This window comes from Arachis stenosperma, chromosome 6 (assembly GCF_014773155.1).
Source record: "Arachis stenosperma cultivar V10309 chromosome 6, arast.V10309.gnm1.PFL2, whole genome shotgun sequence".
NCBI classification, from domain to species: Eukaryota; Viridiplantae; Streptophyta; class Magnoliopsida; order Fabales; family Fabaceae; genus Arachis; species Arachis stenosperma.
The window spans coordinates 52,241,809-52,250,407 of NC_080382.1; positions in this window are offsets into that span (position 1 = coordinate 52,241,809).

The following is an 8,599-nucleotide window of genomic DNA, read 5'->3' on the forward strand; positions in this document are numbered from 1 at the left end:
ATTACATAAGAAGGGTAAAACAGTCTTTTTAGCGCTAAAATTCACTTTTGGAGCCCACTTGGTGAGTGTTTGGGCTGAACTTTGATGAGATCCACATTCCATGAGGCCTTTAGAGTGTTGAACGCTGGCTAGGGGGTCCTCCTTTGGGCGCTGGACGCCTGGAATTGGGCAGGAAACTGGCGTTGGATGCTAGTTTTGGGCCTTCAATTCTAAAGCAAAGTATGGACTATTATACATAACTGGAAAGCTTTGGAAGTCAGCTTCCGTAGCCGTTGAGAATGCTCCATTTGGACTTCTTTAGCTCCAGAAAAGCACTTTCGAGTGCAAGGAGGTCTGATCCGGACAGAATCTGCAATGCTTTCTCTGTCTCTGAATCAGACTTTTGCTCCAACTCCTCAATTTCAGCCAGAAAATACCTAGAATTGCATAAAAAGACACAAACTCAAAGTAGAATCCAAAAATGTAAATTTTACACTAAAACCTATGAAAACTTAATAAAAATTAAAAAAAAAACATCCTAAAAACTATATGAAAATAATGCCAAAAGCGTATAAAATATCCGCTCATCACAACACCAAACTTAAATTGTTTCTTGTCCCTAAGCAACTAAAAACACAATAGGATAAAAAGAAGAGTAAGATACAATAAATGTCAGAGTTTCCAATGAAGCTCAGTCTCAATTAGATGAGCGTGACTTAGTAGCTTTTTGCTTCTGAGTAGTTTTGGCATCTCACTTTCTACTGAAACTCAGAATGGTTGGTCTCTTTAGGAACTTAGAATCCAGATGATATTATTGACTCTCCTAGTTTAGTTCTTTTTTTTTCTTGAACACGGCTTTTAGAGTCTTGGCCGTGACCCTAAACACTTTGTTTTCTAGTATTACCACCGGATACATAAATGCCACAGACATTTTAACTGGGTGAACCCTTTCGGATTGTGATTCAGCTTTGCTAGAATCCCTAAATAGAGGTGTCCAGAGTTCTTAAGCACACTCGTAGGAACTTTGGATCCTTTTACCCCTGCCTTTTGGTTTAAAGGGTTATTGGCTTTTTGCTCTTGCCTTTTGGTTTAAAGAGCTATTGGCTTTTTCTATTATTTATTTATTTATTTAATTATTTTTTGCCATTTTTTTCGCATGCATATATTATTTTTTTTCTTTTGCAACATGCTTTTTTCTTTTTCTTTTTGCTACTTTTTCTTGCTTCAAGAATCAATTTTTAGATTTTTTAGATTACCAATAATACTTTTCCTTTTTCATCATTCTTTCAAGAACCAACATTCTTAATTTCAATTTCAATTATGCACTGTTCATTCATACATTCAGAAAACAAAAGCAATGCCACCACATCAAAATAATTAAACTATTATTATTATAAACTTGAAATTCATGTATCTCTCAGTTCTTTTCAAATAAAATTTTCTTTTTAAGCAGGGTGAGAGATATATGGAACATTTTACATCTTTAAGACATAAATGAAAATGATCATGCAATAAGAATAAGAGAACAAACAATACAACATAACAGAAAACAGAAAAACAACATAAAAAAGGAGATTAAGAGAATGAATCCACCTTTAATGGTGGCGGCTAGTACTCCTCTTTGAGGACCCAATGTAGTGCTTGATCTATTTAATGTCACTCCTTTGCCTTTGTTGTTTTTCTCTCATAGCCCTTTGGTCTTCTTTAATTTCATTGAGGATGGTGGAATGCTCTTGATGCTCCATCCTCAACTGATTCATGTTAGAGCTCAATTCTCCCATGGAAGTATGCCATTGATCCCAATAGCTTTGAGGCATCTTGTTGGTGCCATTGAGATCACAATTTCGTGCACCATGGGGTAAATGGGAGGAAAATTTGATTTTGAAGTGGGTGGGGGTAAATGGGAGGGAATTTTGATTTTGAAGTGTTTAATGGGAGTTATAATGGTTTTGAAAAAGTGTTATGGATGTGATTGGGTTAGAGTTATAGGGATGTGTGTTTGGGAAAGTGTGAAAGAAAGAAGGAAGAAGTGGGTAGGTAAAGATGATGTAGGACCCATTGATCCTCAGAGGCTAGAAAATTCAGAATCCCTGCCCTATGCATTGGTGTTGAATGCCCATGTGATGATAAGTCATCTTATGCTAGCTTTACTAGCATTTTTCTTTGCTTTTATTTGTTTTCATGCACTTTCTTGCACAATAAGTAAGTCATTGGAGTGGAATTTCATGTTTATCTTGACTCAATCAAACATTGTTGATTTTAGACAAAATCATGAGATTTATGCACAATTTGGTTGATTATTATAAACCTTATGATTTAGATACTGTGATGGCATGTTTGATTATTGACAGGTGAAAAGATGAAGAAAGAAAAACAAAGGAGTGAAAGGTGCAAATGAATGCTACGTTCACAGGTGACGCGCACGCGTACAAGACGCTAACGCGTGGGGAAACACTTTTGGAGATCCACGCGTACGCATGCATGGCGCGCACCCATGGGTAAGGGATTAGCGTTCTCAAGCCAAGAACGTAACATTCACTTTGAATGAATGCCTGCAATACTTTCAGAGTTGGAATTTGAATTTGGTCATCGACGCTCACGCATGCAGGACGCGCATGCGTCGATGTGACACTATTGGTGATTGGCACAGATGCGTACATGATACTGGTGCGTAGAAGTGGTAATGTGTCATCCACACGCACACACAAAAGACCCGTACGCGTGAAGAACGTTCATGGCGAGAACGTAGCGTTCATTCAATGAACGCTGCCAAGGGACGCACACGCATGCATGGTACGCGCAAGCATGGTTGAGGCTGAAGATAATATCGATGCGCATGCATGTAGTATGCGCACGCATCGATGGTGCAAAATGCAAGGGATGCGCATGCGTCGGTCAAAGAACGCTACGTTCACTTGAGAACGCTACGTTCACCAGATGCTGCACGGAAGTACCATTTCGGACCCACTTCATCAGAAGGCCAAAAAGCCCAGTCCAAGCACTGAATGACTGAATTAGGAAGTGTATAAATAGAGGAAGATTTGATTTCAAAAGGAGATCTCTTCAGCATATCTTCTTTTCCACCTTTTTTTTGGTCTTATAGATCTGAGTATTATTTTCTTTCTGTTCTTCATTTTCCTTCGGCATTTTTATTTTCTGCTTTGGTGCTAGAGCAATGATGAACTAAACCCTAATTTTATTAGAGGGAGGAGCTCTATTGTAATTCCAATGAATCAATGAAATTATTCTTCTTCTCAATTCAATTGTGTAGCTATTGGGTATCTTCTATGTTGATTGTGAATTATTCACTCCGGAAGGGGGTTTAACTCAATTGAATATGGGTGTGAGCCTCGGAAGGGGAATCACCTTCATTCGAACTGAAGCTCTATCCTTCACTCCTCTCTTGATCAGCACTATTCAGGAGAAATTGAGATCTTGAGAGTTAATGTGGCTTATGGATGAGAGAAATGTGCTCTAACTCTTCTCATGACAATTAGATCAAGGTATCTACAATATTGATTATGATTAGAGAGATTGGATTGCCAAGGAATTGGGATCCAATCAATTTCAATCTACCATAAATCTATACATATGATTGAGAAAGGAGTTGAGACTCAATTGATTCCTGAAGGATTACAGTATCTCCAATCCCTGATGAATCATTTTCTTTAAATTTCTTTCACTGTGATTTCTCTGCACATGCTGCAATTTATATTGTCTGGTTCTGTTTAGATTCCCAAAACCCAAATTCCTTTATTATTCATGCAATTTAAGTTTCTTTGCTATTTAATATTTCTACACTACTAATTCCTGCACTTTAAGATTCAGTCTTTTACTTTTCTTATCATTTAAGATTAAGTTCTCTTTAATTTCTTGCACTTTAAGTTTCAGCAATTTAAGTTTCTTGCTATTTAAGTTTCAGTTAATTTACATTCTGCAATTTACAATTCCTAGCACTTTACATTCTGCCAATCAATTTCCACTCAATTCAACAATATTAGCTTAACTAAATTCATCACCTAACTAAAGTTGCTTAATCTAATCAATCCTCGTGGGATCGACCTCACTCTTGTGAGTTTTACTACTTGATGCGACCCAGTATACTTGTCGGTGAGTTTATGTGGAATCGTTTTTCCCCTATCACCATGGACTACTCCCTGGCTGGTGTTCAACGCCAGCAACACTCTATCCAGAGTATTCTGTTTTCACTGCTAAATTTGTCTATCTCTGTTTTGACTGCTGCATACGATCATGAACCTAAAAAAACTTTAAAGAAAAATAAAATAAAGGAAAATAAAAGAAATAGAAATAATTAGTTAAGGTTGGGTTGCCTCCCAACAAGAGCTTCTTTAACATTTGATGTGTGACATTTTGTCGGTATAGAATTTATCAATAAAATTCTGTCGTGAGTATAGTCTAAACCAACAAGCTATCTCGTACCAAATTTAGAAAAGGTGTCACCACAATTCAAAATCAATAACCGGGAGTAAAATCCTGGGTCGTTCTCCCTAGGAGTTGCCCTAAGATGCACCTTGTTGGTTAGGAGTTCTCTTGGTATTTTGAAGTTGAATACAAGAAAAGTAAATAAACATAAATTGGAACAATGAACAATGAACAATTGGAATAAGAGAACCAAGAAAATGAACTAATAAAGGTGGATGACAATCAATCAATGTAAAATCCTTGGCTAGGGGTGAGAATTGGAAGTCCTATCCTTATAATCTCTATCAATTGTGATAAGAATTGGCTATTGCTCCGCTTAGTTAACCTCTAACTATGAAAAAAAGTCAAGTGGAGATAATCAATTTGAGTCCACAAGTCCTAGTCAAATTCTAAGGAAAGACTAGCTTTAGTGGCATGCAAATCAACTAGCAATTTCCAATTATTAATCAACAAAAGACATTGACAATTCAAGTGTCTTCAATTGCCCAACCCCCAAGCCAAGAGTGAAAAATCTACTCCATGACTATGGTTGGCATTTCTTCAAACACTTGGTGAACAAAATTGAAAGACATTGTGAAATTGAGAAGAAAATTTAAATCAAGGCTAACTACTACAAACAACTAACAACAAGCAAGCAATTAACAACAATGAACATGAAATTCCTCAATGCATTAATAGAAATCAATGTAACAAGATCCAAATCCGAGATCCAAAATAACTAGAGTAACAAGAACACTAAATGAGAGTAGGAGAATTAGATCTACAAATTAAAGCAATGTAAAATTGAATTAAAAACAGATCTAACCAAAGGATCCAAGTGAAATTGAAATTGACAAAGGCAAAACCTAGAGAGAAGTGAGAGTTTCTCTCTCTAGAAACATAAACTCCAAAATTAGCTAATAATCCTCTAATGTGTCAATCCCCCCTTCAATCCTTGGTTCTTTGGGTCTTTTCTCTCCAGAATTCAGCTCCAATTGGGCCTGGAGCTCTCCTGAAATCGCCAGTCACAATTTCACTAATGAAGTCACGTGCCGAGAGTCACGCGTACGCGTGGATCACGTGTGCGCATCAATGAGCTTTTCAAGCCACGCATACGCGTCAAGCACGCGTACGCGTCGATAGGATTTTTGCTCATCCACGCAAATGCGCCAACATTTTGTGCCAATTCCAGCAACATGCTTTCACGCGTGTGCACAGGTCACACATGCGCGTTGATGCCAAACTTCAAAGCTCCATTCTTCATGCTCCTTCCATTTGTGCATGCTTCCTTCCTCTCTTCTAGGCCATTCTTGCCCTATAAACTCAGAAATTACTCAACAAACATATCATGACATCAAATGGTAATGGAAGAGGATCAAAATATAGCATATTTTAAGGTCAAAGAAGCATGTTTTCAACCATGAAGTAAAATTAGGAAGGAGACACAAAACCATGCATTTTTTATGTATAAGTGTGAAATAATGTTGTTAAAACCCCCCAAATTCTACATAAGATAAACACTAAAATTGGGGTTTATCAAACCTCCCCAAACTTAAACCAAGCATGTCCTCATGCTAAAAGAGATTAAAAGACCAAAGAATCATAGGAGAGTGAGGTTTATGCAATGCAATGTACCTATATGAATGTAACTAATGTGAGTGCTCCTATCTACTTGGTTAAGAGTGAACCAACTTCCAAGAACATGTATGAGCACATAGGGCCAAAAAGGCGAAATAATTCAAGAACTCTACCAAATCAAAGATCAAAGTGGAGTGTACATAACTTGCATGAAGAAAGCTTGTGAAAGCTGGGAACAAGGAGTTGAGAATCAAACACTCACCGGATGTGTATCCGCTCTTATCAGTCAAGTATGTAGGGTTGACCACTCAATTCTCCTCTAATCATGCTTTCCAAGATTTATTTTTCATCTAACAATCAACAATTATCCAATGCATGCATACATATATCATGAGGTCTTTTCATAGGTTGTAATGGGGCTAGGGTAAAGGTAGGATGCATATGATCAAGTGAGCTTGGAGTTTGAATCATTGATTAACTTAAGCTTCCCCCATAACCTATGACAACCTATACAATTCTAATACAATACCTAGCTACCCATGATTCCCACTTTTTCACATACTCATGCACTCTCTTTAATTCACATTCCATATGCATTGTTATCGTTAAACTTTACCTTGGGGGATTTTGTCCCCTTTTTATTGCATTTCTTTTCTTTCTTTTTTTCTATATATATATATATATATATTATTTTTATTTTTTTATTTTTCTTTTGTTTTTTTTCTCTTTCTCTTTTTGATGTGATTATATACAAAGGTATCAATGCATATGGTTTTAACATAATTTGTACATGAGTATGTACCCAATTTCCAACATCATTAATGCAAATAACAACATACTCTTACCTCAACCAATGTCCCAAGTTTTCCCACACTTAAATGATACACACTTACTAGCCTAAGATAATCAAAGATCCAAATAAAGGACAGTTATTATTTTTCGCTTAAAGGCTTGTAATTTGCTAAAATTAAGAACAAAGGGGAATTAAAATAAGCTCAAAATTGGCTAACAATTGTTAATGAAAGGTAGGCTATTTGGGTCGGTGAGCTAAATGAAATGATGGCCTCAATCATATAAATGCATGTATACATGGAATAATGGATATAAAGAATCAACCAAAGATTACAATCATAGAAAGAGAATAATCGCACACAAGAAGGAAACTAGTGGTTATATGATGTAACCACACAATTAGCCTCAAAACTCACTGGCTTGTGTGTTCTTATCTCAGAAGCCATGTTCCAAAACACATTCTTCAAGCAAGTTTAACACAAAAAGAATTTTCCAAATTGGTAGGGTGCTATAAAAACAATTCCTTGGAAAAAAAGTCATCACCCTAACCAAATAGTCCTAACAAGAACAACTATCATGCAAAAATTGAACTAAAACAAAAACTAGCCTTGCAAATTTTTTCTAATCAAGAAAAGAAAATCAAATTATGGGTGTTGAAAAGAAAAAAGGTTGTTACCTACGGAAGTCGGTAAATGACCTCCCCACACTTTAGAAGTTTGCACGGTCCTCCATGCCACTGGTAATGCGCAAAGTGGGATTGGGGTCGCCACTTCCACCATCCATCTCTTGAGTGTTCGAATTGCTGTCATCTGAAGTGGATATGGAAATGTCCGGCTCCTCCATAAGCGGGTCAACAAAACCCCACACCTTCTTCATGTAAGCAAATCGGCGTTGGTTGTGCCACTCATATCGATCTACCTTTTCAGTGAGCTCAAAAAGCAGTTGACGGGTTGATTTCTGTGATACTGACGAAGTGGTAAGAGTGTCAGAAGGACGAGCCAAATCAAGGCTTGTGGTGTTCGTCAGAGGCTTAAGATATTTCCCACTCGAGACGATGTCGCCCTTTGCCGGAATAATTGCTTTCATGTCCTTAGCCTCGTGAGGGACACCGGCAGTAGCAACCAAATCTTATACCAAGGCAGGAATTGAGAAATTACCCTTGGCATGGACCCGACCCATTGCTCGTCGGATGAAGAGAGGAATGTTGACTGGTGGTGGACGAAATTGTGATCATTAACAATGGCTCCAAAGACTTGGTGCTCTCAAACATAAATCACACTTCGTCACAACTCTGCACAACTAACCAGCAAGTGTACTGGGTCGTCCAAGTAATACCTTACGTGAGTAAGGGTCGATCCCACAGAGATTGTTGGTATGAAGCAAGCTATGGTCATCTTGTAAATCCCAGTCAGGCGGATTTAACTAATTTAAGAGATTATTGGTTTTTCGAATAATAATAATAAATTAAATAGAAAATAAAGATAAAGTTACTCATGTAATCCAATGGTGGGAATTTCAGATAGGTGTATGGAGGTGCTGTGTTCCTTCTGAATGTCTACTTTTCTACTGTCTTTATCCAATCTTTGTCACTCCTTTTATGGCAAGCTGTATGTAGGGCATCACTGTTGTCAATGGTTACATCCCATCCTCTCAGTGAAAATGGTCCAAATGCTCTGTCACAGCACGGCTAATCATCTGTTGGTTCTCGATCATGTTGGAATAGAATCCCTTGATTCTTTTGCGTTTGTCATCACGCCCAGCAATCGCGAGTTTGAAGCTCGTCACAGTCATTCAATTCCGGAATCCTACTCGGAATACCACAGACAAA